A 17,065-nucleotide genomic window follows, 5' to 3' on the forward strand; every position below is an offset into this window, starting at 1 on the left:
TTTTTTTTTTGCTACTGAGGATTGAACTTAGGACCTTGCACTTGTGAGGCAGGCAGCAGAACCACTGAGCTAAATTCCCAGCCCATGGGACATTTCTTTTTGATACAAGAGAAAAATAATGAAATTTGTGTATGAGGATTCAATATGCAGAAAATGTCAAGTATTTTTGAAAAAATAGTGAAGGGCTTTAAAAATAACTATAAACTAGTTTATCCCAAAGTCTGTTATTAACAAAAGCAGAAGAAGCTTCCTTTAGGTAAGGAAATTGAATACCTGATGAATATGACATTTTAATATAGTGGTGGAAATGATTGATTAAAAAAACGTCTGGCATATTTGTTTATCCATCTGGAAAAAAATATAACCTGAAAGTTTTATCTTACACTGTACACAGAGATAAATTCCAGATGGGATGAATATCTTAACTGGTGCAACTATAAAAATGTAAGAGGAAAATTAGAAAAATGATTTTATAACCTGTAAGTGGAAACAGTCCTTTAAAAGAATATAGGAAACACAGAAACCATAAATGAAAAGATAGAAAGGAATTAAACAAAACAGTATGAAAGTCCTAACACACTCCCCAGGCCCCAGAGTCCCCTGGTTTCCATCCTCACTCACTAACTTATCACCTCTTCTCTGCTTGCTCACTTTGCTATTCTGTGTCACAGTGTCACCAAGACAGGGCTCAGTCCCTCCTCCATTTTTCTGAATATTTCTAACAGGAGGAACTATGATTTCCAACAGGTTTTACTTCATGCACGTGACAACAGTGTTTAGATCCAATGTCACAAAACTGTGGTGGATGTACTTCATATTAGATGAGCTTTGTTTTCCCCTGTTCACTTTCCATCTTGAATTTCATTCTGTGTGAAGTGAGCTTTGTTCTCATCATTTTTAGATATATTCAGTCAAACTGAATGGTGACTTCAGCCTCCTTCTAGAATCTGATGCCAGCTCCCCATACTTCCACAGACTCCAGGCCGCATCTGAGGGAAAGGTCATCTCCTTCTGACCTTGGACTGACCCCACTGTCCCACCCAGCAGAACCTCTTAATCCCAGGGAGTCTCCAGCTGGCTCTGCCAGCTCCTTCAGATACCTGAACTCTTAGCCCTTCTCCCAGAGCAAGTGCTCCTCTCCCACACACAGACACGGGCTCTCAGGACCCACAGTGACTGAAGGGCCTGTCCAGGAGTAGGGCTGCAGCCCCGAGAGGAACCCAACAAAAGAGCAGGCAGTCTCCACAGGCCTCCTGCTCTTTCCTGGGCCCTCCTCTTAATGCTCACCTTGCTGCCTCTCCACAAATTTCTTTTCCTTCAATGTCTTTTTTTTTAAATTAAGAATTGGAAATGATGATTAAAAACTGCAAATTTCCCTTTCTAAAAGTTTTCTCTTTCATATCTGATGCCTATTTCATTCATAAAAGCCAAAGAATTAGGGCCTGTGTCAGGTTTAACCACTGATAATACCATACAAGGATGCTCTGCCTCTCTGCTGACTGGAGAAGCTTACTTGAAATACTCAACAGTGAGAGAGAGACACCCAGGCATGATGTCTCAGGCCTGCATTCCCAGCACAAAGGCTGAGGCAGGAGGATGGCAAGTTTGAGTTGGGTTTGGGCAACTTAGTGAGTTTGTGTGACCCTGTCATAAATAAAAAATTAAAAAAAACTGTAGATGTAGCTCAGCATGAAGGCCCTCGGTTCAATCTCCAGTACAATAAAAATGAATGAATGAATGAATGAATGATTTAAAAATTTTAGCTTGATGATGCCTTGAAAACTTTTCAACCAACTGATTAATACTGGGAAAAGTATATTAAAAAACAAGTTGTTAAACACCGTATATGTTTATATAAGTTTTATTCTGCTTTACGATTTATATTTGTTAAGAGTCTTAGAAATCAAAGTAAACACGCAGAATCTAAGAACTAAGAGAAGAGAAGGTGAGGCCCCTGCGTGTGTACTGGAATAGCTCTTGATGAACAGAAGCCCCGAGAACCTACAGCAAGGTGAAAGCACTGTGGATAAGGAGGCCAAGGCTGCACAGCTGTACAAAGGTGCAGAATGACACTAGGATCCCTGCTTCTCACACCCCCTGACAACTGTGTCATCTGAGTCACAGACTTTCTGAGACATCGGCTCATCACAGGGAAAGGTGTTGAGTGCAGGAGGCGATGTTTACAGTAAGTAGATGGTTACCAGGCGACCAAGACTGGCAGCTGCTTGCTCTCAAAGATTAATTTCACAAATCCAACTCTTGAAGGATGCTTTAATTATGCTTTATAAGAAAATGTAGAGTGATAAATATCCTCAGGAAGCTCAACTGGGCAAATGATACTGGGAAAGAAGAAAAATTAATCTATTTCCACATGATATTTATCAGAAGGATCACAATAGCTTCAGTGTAAATGTACATTATTTATCACATCCCCCTTTTCTTCTTAGTCATGTGAATTATTATGGGAAGCTTTAATATCGAGTGGGGAATCTATTACAATTCCTCTCTCTTTTTTTTTCTTTCATTAGTATTTTGGGACATCTGCATTGTGTTCAGGTGTGATGATTTGCTTTTTCCCTAGTCATATAATGGCGAAAGAAATACACTCCTTCTCTATGAGATGCTGAAGTTCTGCAGAGCATATGCAAGGCTGTCAGCTGTGCTTCTGTATGACAAGGGTTTGGAAGAATGAGACATGGACACTCAGAAGAGGGGCTCTGGCCAAGTCAGGAAGGAGGGTGGAGGACAGAAGAGGTTGCAAAAAAGACTTCTATCAAGAGAAACTGAGGGTGGATCTTGAAGAATAAGTAAATGAACCTAACTGTGGGAGAAGGGCTTTGAAAGTGAGGGAACACACAAAACAGAGGTATTCAGTTGAGAGGAAATATGCTATGGTTATCAGCTGATTCAACAAAAAGAAAGGGTCACTATGGGTCAGGCTCTGAGGTCACGGGGACCCTGGGGTGAAGAAAACAGATATGTCCTTTTAGAGCCCAGGATCCAGCAAGTATCAGACACTGGACAGACTTGCAGAGTGGCCAGTGGTGCAACACAGACCTTACCTTTTGCAAAGGGGGTGGGATGTGGCCAATGCTTCTCTGAAAAAATGATCTTATGCTGAGATCTGTGATAAAAAGGCACTTGTGTGGGTGCTCAGGAAGACAGCGGAATTAGAGTGAAGTCAATATAATTGTTTTTCCAACAGTAACAGAGCAAATGACACATTTGAGAAGCACAGATAGTTTGGCTGAGGGGAATGCAGCAAATAGAGACTAGAGAGGTCGGTAGGGGCTGGAGTTTACAAGACCTATAAGCAATGGTAGATCTTTCCCCCTAAAAGCAATTGGAGACAGAGCCTACAACAGAGTTACAAACATATAAACAAATATATAGATGTGAGATTCTGGAAGTATATCTAGATTATAGATGAGAGAGAGAGAGAGAGAGAGAGAGAGAGAGAGAGGGAGGAGAGAGACTGATATGCAGGTAGAACATAAAAGGAAAAATAGGTATGTTCTTGTTTGGGATGGGAATTGGTCATTCTGTTTGAGTCTTGAAAGATGAGTAGGCATCTCATAGGAGTCAAGCAGTTCAGTCTTTACCATTGCATTTTGGCTATTCTGTCACTATGTGTGGAGAAAAACTCCTCAGCCCCCAACCTACCCACTACATGATTCTATGTAAGTTACTTTGCTGTTCATTTGATATTCCTTTTCCCAAAACAGTGACACAAAATAATGAGCCCATGTTCAGCAGGAGCTGTCAAATTAGCAACATTGCAAAACAATAATCAGAGAAAGTGGATCACGGTATTCATGCTCTAGCAATGACTATTCCTCTGTGGAGCTATTAATGAAAGCAAGCAACTGGAGCAGTATGCAATTTTAATGAAGTCAGGAGTGCACAAATGAAAAAATATATGGGAGGTGTTTTATTTCTTTCTTCTTTTTTTGTAATACACATTTATTTGCTCTTCTTTTTGGCAAATGCTGGATCTTTCCATCATGGTGAGTACTTGGAGTCAAGTCATATAATCCCCGGGTACTGTCACATTTCAAAAGTGGTGGTCACCAGTGATCCCACAGGGAAGATCACCTGTTACTGTCACAGAGGCTCTGGTTTATTTTCATTTTGTTTTTAAATAAAAAATCCAAACCTTGGTTAACCAAAGAGAAAAATTAATACTAAATTTCCCAGGTTAAATTGGAGCAATTTCAGCATTTGCCATATGACTTTAAAAGAATTACAAACTCTTACTATATTTCAGTATCCTCACATGTATAAAGGGCTGAGGAAATAAATATGACATATGATTATTTCCTTTATCGTCCTGTATTTTTAAAGGGGCTGTGAAATACTGAAACATTAATTCATAAAACCTAAAGGAGTGAATATTTTTCTCCTTCTTTCCTTCTTTCCTTCCTTCCTTAACTTTTAATGTGAGATCTTGCACGTGGGACCTCAACAGTTCCTCATAAACAGAGCACCAAGCTATCATTGCTCATTAGACAGAAATAGAAACAACTCACTAACTTAGTAAGGTGCTTTCTGAGCCTTACTCTGTCAATAAATACAGAGATACACAAATAACAGGCAGTGTGGCAGGCTCTGATAGTCTAGTGAGATACACAGAGACTACCCTACGATACAAGGAAATCAACTGGCAAAATGACAGTAGTAAAGCAAGTCCCCAACTTACAAACATTTGTTTTGAACTTTCACAGATACCAAAGGACCTTTCATTACAAACATCTGTAGATGTGAACAAATCGTGGAAGTGGCTCAGTTGTCTGCCAGACATTGTCACAGTTGTGTTGCTGTGTGCTCACTGTACAGTGTGATAATGTACACTTGTACAGGGCTCAGAGTCCAGGCTGTCTGGAAGCAAGAGTAAAAGCAGTGGTGATGTGGAGGGGCCTGCTGGGAAACACAAAGCAATAACCATGGAAACAAAAGTGAAAATTATTGAGAGGGTGGACTCTGGAGAAAAGATGGTAGACATTGCTAGTTCTAATGACATGAATCATTAAACCACTGACACCATTCTAAAGAACAAGGATAAGATCATGGAACATGTGAAGCCTTCTCTGACAATGACGTCAACAATAATATCCAAAAAGTGTGGTACAGTGATAGAGGAGATGAAGAAACTTCTCATGTGTGGATACAGGATCAGGATCAGCATCAAATTTCACTCAGTTTAATGTTTATTTAGGAAAAAACTAAAGGTTTGTTTGAAGACTTAAAGGAAAAAAGGGGTAGACAGGATGCATCTTTTATCTGAGAGTCACTTTGTCAGGCTTATGATCAAATCTGACTTACGAATGTTCTCTTGGAATGGAACTCGTTCGTAAGTGAGGGACTTATTGTAATAACAAGAATAAAATTTAAATTAAAAGTACCAACAAAAATCGAGTTGACTCTGAAAAACAGCAAGAAAGAGTAAGTGAGAAGTATAAGAAGAATAGGACATACAGAAAAGTGCTAAGGAAGGCAATATAATCAAGTCCAAATATAATTAGTCAATAAATATAAATGGACTAAATTAACAAGTTAAAAGACAGATGTTTATTTTGAATAAAAATAAAATCCAATAACATTACATTTTAAAGAGACACCACTAAAATACAAAGACACTGAAAAGCTGAACTTAAAATAATGAAAAAATATAGTGGAGAAATGAAATATTTAAGAAAGTATAAATCACTATTTTTGCATAAACATTATGCTCAGTAATTAATATTATTGAGAATAGATAAGGTAACACTATATGGATAAATAATTTGACTCAGTAGGAAGTTGTAAAAGTTCTAAAATTATGTATATTTAACAGGATAATCTTATGGGCTAACATATGAAAAAGAATGAAGTTATTTAATACTATGTACAAAAATTAACTTAAATAGACCAAGGACCCAAATGTAAGAATAAAAGCTATAGAACTATTAGAAGAAACCATACAGATAAATCTTCATGTTTGGGGATTTGGCGAAGGCTTCTTAGATTGACACCAAAAGTATGAGTAACAAGAGAAAAATGAATTTTGTAAAAATTTAAAAATTTGTTCTTCAAAACTTATAATTAGAATGTGAGAAAAAATTGCAAATTATATATATAAGGGACTCACATCTGACTCTATAAAGAATTATAATAATAATAATAGTAAAAATACAATTGAATTTTTAAAACATGTAATGAATCTGAAAGATATTTCTCCAAAAAAAGTTTTACAAATAGCAAACAAGCACAAATAATGATTAATATCACTAGTCATCAGGCAAAGGTAAATCTAACTGAAATAAAATTCCAACTAACACTCAGTAGGATGTCTAGACTGAAAGGGTCAGATAATAACAAATGTTGGAGAAGATATGGAAAAACAGGAATCATCTTATGCAAACAGTGGGAATATAAAATGGCACAGTTGTGTTGGTACACAATTTGGCAATTTATCAAATTCTTAAACATAAAGTTGCATCTGAATTAGAATTTCACTCCTAGGTATATATTTAAGAGAAATAAAATGACATTTCCACACCCATACACAAAATTGAACACAAATGCCTCCAGTAGCAAATCGAACTTAGGGCCTTGCGCTTGCAAGGCAGGCATGGCACCACTGAGCTAAACCCCTAGCAAAAGCATAATTCTTAATAGCAAAAAGAAACATATAAACCACTCAAATGTTCTTCAGATGATGAATAGATTTTTAAAAACCTGGTATGTCCATATAATAGAGTGCCATTCTGTCATGCAGAGAACTGATAGAAACCACAACATGGATAAACCTTGAAAAGATTATGTTAAATGAAAAAAAGCCAGTCACGGAGGCTCCGTATTATGATACTATTTATATAAATAGAATGTTAGATGGGGGGAGATGGTTCTTTTTTGACACAGTTCTAAAGCTGAATGATTGTACATATCTGTGAATATAATAAAACCTGTTACATTGCATACTTTACATGAATGACATGTATAGTATATAAATTATACTCAAAGCTGCTTGAAAAAATAACCACAAAAATTCAACTGAATGATCATTCTGAGATATTTCAATATGCCTCTTAAAATTATTATTTTTTTTGGCGCTGAGGGTCAAACTCAGGACTTCGCTCTTGCGAGGTAGGTGGCAGCACCACTGAGCTAAATCCCCAGCCCAGCCTGCCTCTTACAATTTTATACACTATAGTATTAAAATTATGTTTAACAACATAGATGCAAAAAAGTTATAAAATCCCACACTCAATTATTAGAGAATAGAGATCCCTTTTAGGTTTTAAATAGAATATTTACAAATGTAAACCATGTACTATGTGATAAGTAAATCTCAAAATTTCAAAGAATTATGCGTACTCTACTATTCTGGCTCCAAGCAATTAAGTTACAAATCAGTAACAAAATAATACATTTTTTAAAATATTGGATTTTGAAAACACACTTCCTAATGACCAATCTTAAAAATTAAGAATATTTTAAGGCCAGGGATTTAGCTCAGTGGTTCCGCCGCCTGCCTCGCAAGCAAAAGGTCCCAAGTTTGATCCCTGGTACTAAATAAAAAAAGAATATTTTAGAAGCACATGCCTATAACCCCAGAACTCTGGGAGGCTAAGACAAGAGGATCTCATTCGAGCACGTCTCGTCTTAGCAACTTAGAGAATTTAGTGAGACTTTGTCTCAAAATACAAAATGCAAAGAGTTGGAAATAGAGCTCTGTGGGAAGATTCCGGGTTCAGTCTTAAGTAGTGCAAAACTGAAACAAAAACAAAGACAATCTTAGAATGGAAAAATAATTAAAATGCTACATTTTTAAAATTCTGGGACACACTTATTGCCATCCTCCCATTCTGAAGCAGTTCTGGAAAATCTCTTTCCTGAGTGTCTTTTCTTATGCTGTCATAGCTGCCTTGATGTCTTCAATTGATTCTAACCCTTCCTACTCATGGTCATCTTGGCTTTGGGGAAGAGCCAGAAGCTGCGCAGTGCCAGAGTCAATGAATAAGGTGGATGAGGACACACTGTAGTGTTTTTATTTGACAGAAATTCTCTTAAATATTTGATCAGCGCAGGGTGATCAAAACGCGAGTTGAATATAAATTCTAAAAGTTATTACAGTGAAAGGCATATTGCTATTAATTTCCCTCAGAATATTCTCCTCACTTCAAACACTCTTATCCTGTCATTCTTGGCAATGTTTTTCTTGTCGTAATACGTTAAAATAAATTTAAATTTAAATATTCACCATATCTTTTGCTCACCTCTGTACTATAAATTGCCAGCAACTCCAGCAATCTGTTCGGCTTCCTACCACCCTGACCCTCCGCCTGCAGCACCGTAGCGGAGACCAGGGAGGTTGGGTACAGACACACATCACACAAACCCTTATGTGCACAGGACGTATTCTAAATCACTAATTTTGGCTGCCAATAAAGTCAGAAAGAATTTAAAACACCCACTGTTGACACTAATATGGGCATGATGTTGGAAGAATTTGCCAGTGAAATAAAATGAGAGCAAACAGGGCCCTAAGAGATAGAAAATAAATATATTTCTACTTGTAAATGTTGCACTTCGTCAAACTCAAGAAAGACCACAAATAATGTACCAAACCATAAATATTGATATAGCTATGTCCTGAAATATATCATTTTATCCCAAATCCCCAGATACTAATAGGAAATTTACCCTCTTCCAAGAAATTGTTTCATAAAAGTCAAATGGAATTTAACAAAACAAGTAATATTTTGCTGAACGCTGCTCATTGCTTCATTGCTTATGTTCTTACAATTTACTCTGGCACGAGACTTTTGAACATGGAAAGATTACCTATCCAGGACTAATATATTTGAAATATAAATCTTAAAAGTTTTAAGGAAATCAATGCTTTTAAAATTAGTTTTAAAACAGATATAGGCTTGTCTAGCTTTATATAAAAATATAGAGTTTTATGTATAAGTAACCGGAGGGAAAATATTTTTTCTTCAGACTAATGCTTAAACCAAAAAATTCTTCAGATGAGAAGCATTGGCAGCTACATATACAGTTTTTCTTTCCTTTTCTTTTTTTTTTTGCAGTACTGGGAATTGAACTCAGGACCTTGTGCTTGTGAGGCAGGTGGCGGCACCACTGAGCTAAATCCCAGCCATGCACTCTATTTGAAGGAGCCTGGTTACTCTGTCAACTTCTTGTCTTAAGCTACGAACAGCAGTATGGACTTTGAATTTCTTCTCACACGTATGTAAAAAGGAAAAGACAGGTACAATATTCACTTTTAAGTTTTTCTTGCCATTTATATAAATTCAAAGCAATTAAGAGCAGATATAGGGTAATGGAATATTGTGAAAATTAGGTAGAACCCAATGAATTATTTTGAGTTACTTCTACTGAATTATCTCTAGTATCTTAAGCTTATATTAAAATGCACAAAAATAAGAGCATCTTTCAACAGTAAACACACAACTAGGGAAATTCAGATGTAAAGAATCAGCTCTTTATTGATTATTGCATGCACATTCTTTTCTGGATATTTTCTTAATTTGCTAGTTTTAATTAAAGACACAAGGAAATTTATTTTCAATGTATTTAGTTAGCTATTTATATTGCTGATGTTTTACTGTCAGAAATTTTACTTATTCAGTTTACTTATATTGATTGTGATTTTGAGATATCATGCCTTCCAAATAAATCAAGTGAGAAAATAAATTAAAATATAAAATTATAATTTCTTTTTGTATATAATTATGGACTGGTCTGACTATTTAAAATTTTATATACAAGGAATTTAACAATAATTACATAGTTCATGTTCATCTTTTGAATCTCTTATTTGACATTACTATCATTTGAAATAATTTTATTTATGTATTAAAAATATAACAGCATACATTAAAATTTGAATATTTTCTTAGAGTACTAACAACTAAAAGTATAATGTACATATACTATGCTATATATATATTCATTTATATGAATGAAGAATGGAAAGGTATTGTTGATGATGATGTAAAAGTATATATCCTTCACCTTATTGCAGATTAGTTGAAATATATTAGTGTCATATTTAACAACAAATCTCTCATTGTTTTTAATTTTGGTGAAAGACCATTGCTATCAATTTAATTGCACAGTTAAAACACTGTAATAACACAGAAATGTCTTCCTCCTTCATTTCCTTGTTTCTGATTATTCCCTCAATTGCTTAGAAACTTTCTGGAGCTGTCACATAGTTTGAGATTGGACAAATATAAAGGTTAATTTGCTCAATTGCTGAGACCCTAATTACAGCACATCAGTTATTTAGAATGTCTGATATTTCCTGTAAGTCCATCTAATTAGGAAATCCTTAGAGATTTCTATGAAAGGAGAAGAATTCACCAAAAGGTGTTGGCAGAGACAAAGATTTTTCTTCTTGAATGAGCTCAAAACACCATAGACATTTGGAAAAACATAAGAATTATACTTTTATATTTAAAATACTATGCAGTATAACCTCAAATGATTTTTGGATTTGTTGTGATTGCATTACTGCCCAAAGTTTTGTGGAAGAGTAGAATGTGTTTGCATTTATATGGAAAAGAAATATTCTGATTAAAAAACAGGATCTCATCAACAATGTGTTATAAGAAAGGATACACATATTGATAGATTAGAATTCAGAAATTTAGACTTTGTATTCAGAAGGAGGGAAATGCCATAAATTCTGAAGCTATACAATATAATCACATTCTATCTGTTTAATTTTTTATGAAGAATGGAAAGATATTGTTGATGATTATGTAAATTAGTATAGCTGCTATAAAAAATCATATGAGAGTTCCTCAAAAACAAACAAACAGAATTAGCATATGACCCAGCAATTTGGATAAATACCCAAAGGAATTGAGATCAGTACATTAAATAGATATCTCCACTCCCATGTTCATTCCAGCATTATTCAAAATAACCAAAAATATAAAACAACCTAACTGTCCACCAACAGATAAAGCAAATGTGGTATGTTCAGACATTGAAATACTATCCAGCCTTTAAAAAGAACATTTTGTCATTTGCTAACAACATAGATACACCTGGAAGATATTATGCTAAGTTAAAAAGTCAGACCCAGAAAGACAATATGGTGTAATCTCATTCATATGTGGAATCTAACAAGTCAAACTCATAGAATTAGAGAGCAGTATGGTGGCTACCCTAGCTTGAGGGTGGGTAAAGAGAATATGATGTCAAAGTGTACAAATTCTCAGTCAGAATGAACATATACTTTAAGGATCTACTGCATTGCAAGATGACCAGAGTTAATGATATAATTGTATAATTGTATAATTCAAAATTACTAAAATGATCCTTTTAATATGTTCTTACCACAAAAAGATAAGCAGGTGAGGTAATAGCTATGTCAATTACTCAAGATTAATCATTCCACAATGTATTTATGTATCAAAATATCCCATAAATATGTATTATTTGTTAATTATATACTTAAAAAATTTGAATGTTCAATCTGAGCAACAAGAACCCAAATTTAAAATCCAGACAGAATTCCCCAACAGATCGATGGAACACAAGTACAAGAAACTCTTTGATAACAAACCAGCCACTTCTGTGAGTCTCAACTTGAGCCCAGGTGTCACCACAGACATCCTGCCAATCTCAGGAATCAGCTCCAGTGTGTAAGCCCAACCAACCAAATGGGGAATGAAGGTGTTTAACTTAACTACGGTATATTTCATTTCTTGAACTGTTAGTATTTTTTATAAAACCATTCTGCTTTTTATTCATGTATGTTTGTGACATATAATAACTACATTTATTCTGGGGAATTAGTACATACACACATGTGCCTTGATCATTTTTAATTCGCTCCCTCCCCACTTTCCTCTGTTCCTTCCAGAGATCTTCCTTCCCAACTCTGAATCTTGTCATCAATGGAGAGACCAATTTCAATACTTCTATACTTAGCTAAACAACACTTTTATACTTAACATTCTGTTAACGATGTTCCTAAGTTATTCATTCATTTGTACCCAACTAAAAACACTAGTATATAGTAACTATTGAAACAGTGACTCTGATTACAAAAGGAATGCTTCATCAGGGATTGGGGTGACACATTGTCATTCTGTTGCTTTTGCAAGCTATTATTGAAGCACACATGGCCAAGGAACATACATTGGCAGCTTATATAGCTCTGGTGACAAACTTATGATATGTGTGTTACTTGTTTTTCTCTTAAGACAAAGGATGATAATGTATGAGTTGTTTTTTCTAAACTAAAACCTCAGTGTTCAGGTTTAATTGCAGTGTTTGCACTTTGTGATAAGTAAGTGGGTTTGGGGTTGCAGTTTGGGCACTCGTCCCTTAAAGGTTTGCCATCACTGCCATAGAGCATAAATTCAGAAAGGGTTGATGTTAGTTATCTGCTGGTTATTAAATATTTTCCTTGTACACACAAAGGAATGGAAAAGTGTTTCAGTGTGCAATATGACTATGTAATGTCAAAATCAAAACACACATACAGATTCACAGTCTCCATGATATAAGACATCAGACTTCTTCATGGACAGCAACTTCACTCTCAGAATCCCTGCCAAATCCCTAAATGCTTGTAACAGCCATGTTGCATGGTTTATATGTAGAAAGAAATATCATGCAACACATTGTGGCACCACAGAGTACAAATTCACATTTATTCCTGGGCAAGACACAAATATTGGAGGCTAAGCACAGGTTCTCATAGCCCTTCATTTTGATACTATTTCTACATCACTGCCTGTGTGAATAAGAGGACAGACAGACAAGGGGTTTACCATTAAGAAGCCACTTGCTAACAAACAGGTTTTAACTACAATACCTGTCTCTATTGCAAAGTTGAAAGAGAAAAGGAATTGTGTGACTTGGTCACAATCAAGGGTGAAAACGCCGACTGACTCTAGAAGGGGGCTGGTTGCTCAGAGACAGCATCTTCAAGCCTGGACCTCCTGTCAGAAGCCAGTGTTTTCTGGCAAAAGTAACAATATTATTAGAAATGATATTTACATTTTATTTTAAATTTTCTATGTTCCAGGAAGTGTGTTGAGGCCCTCTTGAACCTGTTGAGGATGAACTACGGTTTCCTTATTTTCTCAGGGAGGTGGTGACACATAAGTAGTCCAGGATTATTGTCAGAGGCTAACAGCAAGCTGGTGTCTGAAACTTGTCTCCTGCTGATTACTTCTACCTTTTGGAGGGAATTCCCTTTGATTTATATTTGTCTGATTTTTTTCTCATGATTTCACTGAAGTTAGGGGTTTTGAAGAGAAAGATCATAAAAATAAAGTGTCATATGTATCGCTTCATATCAAGGGTACACACTATCAATGTGACTCACCATTGATAGTGCTGTGTTTGTCAAGTTTCTTGACTATAAATTTATACTCTCTCTACCTTGCTTTCTACACCCTACTCTTTGAAGGAAGTCTTTATACTTTTGACACTTAAGTAGAGAGCAGCTACTGTATGCTCTGCCTCCTTGATGGAGAAGTATCTGCATAGATTATATGGAATTCTTTTGCATGAGAGACTTGTCTCATCTCCATTATTTATGGGTCTGTTTGTTTGTTCTTTGTTCAAAAATTTGTTTATATATGAATAGATTCATGGTTGTTTATTTTATACTTTGGATAATAGTCCAAGATGGCATTATATATTTTCTTGTTTTAATTTTGGATTTTGGGAGCTTTTCTACATGCATGTGTTCCTTTAAAATATACTTATCAAGGCTGGGGATTTAGCTCAGTGGTTCTGTCGCCTGCCTTGCAAACGCAAGGACCCGAGTTTTATCCTCGGTACCAAAAAATATATATATGTATATATATACATACATACATATATATATATATACACATATATATATATATATACTTATCAGTATATTTTTCTTATTTTTTTTTATTTTTAGTACTTCTGTTTTTAGCATGAGAGAGTTCAGGCTCATCTTGTATTTCCCCTGCTCTAGCCTTAGATTCATCTATTTCTCCACAGACATGTAGTTTCTTTTCTTTCTTTCTTTCTTTTTTTTTGGTACTGGGGATCGAACTCTGGTTCTTGCGCTTGCGCAGCAGGCGGCGAAACCACTGAGCTCAATCCCCGGCCCCACGTAGTTTCTTATATTGCTGCCATGGTGTTGGGTCTTCTAGGATTTATGAGATGATGAAGAAGGAAACAGATACAGAGATAAAGTCTGGGATTGGGATGGACAGGGATAGGAATAGGGATAGAGGGTGAGATGTAGATGGAGACAGAGAGAGAAATTAACTAATCTATATGCAATTATCTATAAATATTTCCATGTATAATCACCAGAATCTAGAGGAAGCTAAACATGAGTTCATGCTGATTCTCCAACTCTAAACCATCACCACTTGGGCCACCGTATTGCCCTTTTCTTGCCTGTCCATAACCTCCCTCTCCAGTGAGACACCTGGCTCTCACCATCTGTCACTAATTTACTGCTAAATTGTTAAACTCCAGCACACGAGGCAGAGGTTTCCTAACTGTTAACCCATGTACCCATACAAAACAACTATTATTTGAATGCAGTGCTTGCCCACAGTTCCTTTTTTCTTAATTTTATATGGACTTCATTCATTTCCAGTCACTCAGATCAGTCAGTGCCTTTCCCCACACACCATTCAGTATAATAAAGAAACATTTATAATAAAGAAACAAATTTCATACATTTGCAACTATATAGTTTTGCATTTTACAGAATATCATATAATTGGGATAACAGAATAATTGAAATAACTGGAATAATATCACCTTTGCAAATTAGCTTATCTTATTCAGCAATTTTCCTTTTTAGATTTATCCAAGTCTTTTCAAGGTTTTGCAACTTATTCCTTTTTATTTCTCACTAATATTTTATTATTTGGATATAACAAAGTTTGTTTATCTATTCAGCTACTGGAAGACATCTGATTTCTTCCTGTTTGGGAAGTTATAAAACCACTATAGTCATCCAGGTGCAGGTTTTTGTGTAAACATAAATTTTCAAGTCAGTTGGGTAAATACATTAGAATGCATTTTACTGATCATTTATTTTGTTAAAAAAAAGGCCAAACTTATTCTTCCAAAATGGTTGTGCCATATTTTATTTACCAACAAGTGAGAATATCTTCTGTCTTGCATCCTAAAATGAATTGGGGTCAATGGTTTTTTGGATTTTAGCTATTTAAATAAATGTACAGTGATAGCTTTTTTTGTTTCAATTTGCAATTCCCTGATGAAAGATGACATGTAACATATATGCACATTTGTATGACATTTTTGGTGAGATATGTATATACTAGGTCTTTTGTCTGTGTTTAAACCAACTGTTTCATTTTCTTATTGATAAAATTTAGAAAGTTTTAAAAATATTTCTGGCTAATCCAAAAATTATTTTGATAACTCTTTCATCAGATATATACTTGCAAATATTTTTCACCTTCCAATTTCTTACCTTTTTGTTCTCTTAATAATGCGGGTTTTGTCAAATTTTTAGTAGTTCATGTTTGTCACACATAATTATTACATTCATTGTGGGCAGGTGGTACGTGTCCATGAAACATATTAATTCTTTTTTATTCTCTTACCCTTCTCTCCCTTCCCTCTGCCTCCAACCTTGAGACCATAATGTTGAGTGAAATAAATTAGACACACATGCTTGAATATTGCATGGTTTCCCTTATATGAGAAACCCAAAGTATAAATAAATTAAAGAGCAAAATAAAAGCTAGATTGATAAGAAACAGAGAGATATAACTTTTTGCAAAAGGGAAGGAGACCAAGAGATAACAGTGTATTTTGAAAAAAAGAATTCTAATTTTAATAGTTAACCTCTTAGGTTTTTTTTCTGCCTTGTACTTTGCTTTTGGTGTTGTATCTAAAAATCTCATTGCCAAACTCAGTCATATGGATGTATTCTGCATTAATTTTTAGAAGTTTTATGGTTTTGCATCTCATTTTTATGTCTGATAACTCGAGCTATCTTTTGTGGAATAGTGTAAACTATTTGTCTAGGTTTTATTTTAACATGGATGTCAATTTTCGCAGGACTCTTTGATGAAAAATCTATTCTTTCTCCATTGGATTACTGTTGTGTCTTCATGAAAGAAGAGTTGACTACATTTTTATGACCTTGCTTTTGGGGCACTCTATTATATTCCTGATCTATTTGTCTTTTCTTCCACCAATCACATACTGTCTTGACTAATATAACTTTACATTTGGTTTTGAAGTTGGGTAACTTCAGTCCTTTCTCTGTTTTGCTTCTTTAGTATCACATTGGCTATTGTGAGTCTTTGGCATTTCCACTCACCTTTAGAATCAGTTTGTTGATATGCATAAAATAGCCTTCTGAGATTTTGATAGGGATTGAATTAAATAACGAGTTGGCAAGAATTGGTATCTTAAAAATATTGAGTCTTTCAATCCATGGAAATATAATAACTCTCCATTTATTTAGATCCTTGGTTTCTTCCACCAGTGTTTTGAAATTTTCTATATACAAATCATTTACATTTTTGTTAAACTTATACTTAAGTGTTTTTAACTTGGTGGTATCATGAGTAATTTTTAATTGATTTTTAAGCTCCTGTTGGTTGTTGGTGATATATAGGAAAGCAATTAACTTCTATATAGTAATCTTTTTACTTGCTGTTAGAGATTGACTGTATTTGTTGCCTTTTAAAAATTTTCAACATATACAAATATACCACCTATGAATAAAGATAGATTTATTTATTCCTTTTCAATCTGCATGCCTTATGTTGGCTTTTCTTATTTAAGCAGATAGGAATTCTATTTGGTTTTCAATAGCACTTGTGAGATAGGATATCTTTGCTTTCTTCTCAGTGTTAGAGGAAAAGTGTTAGCTTTTCAGTATGGTTTTAGCTTTAGTTCCTTTTAGATTTTCTTTACTAAGTTAAGAAGTCTTCTATTTTTAGTTTGCTAATTTTTATTATGGATGTTGGATTTTGTTAGATGGTTTTTTCAGTATCAGTTGGTATTATCATGTGATTTATCTTCTTTAGCCCATTGATAACTA

The sequence above is a fragment of the Heterocephalus glaber genome, unplaced genomic scaffold, assembly GCF_053883595.1.
Source record: "Heterocephalus glaber isolate CG9 unplaced genomic scaffold, H.glaber_assembly_v1.0 deba00000331, whole genome shotgun sequence".
Taxonomy (NCBI): Eukaryota; Metazoa; Chordata; class Mammalia; order Rodentia; family Bathyergidae; genus Heterocephalus; species Heterocephalus glaber.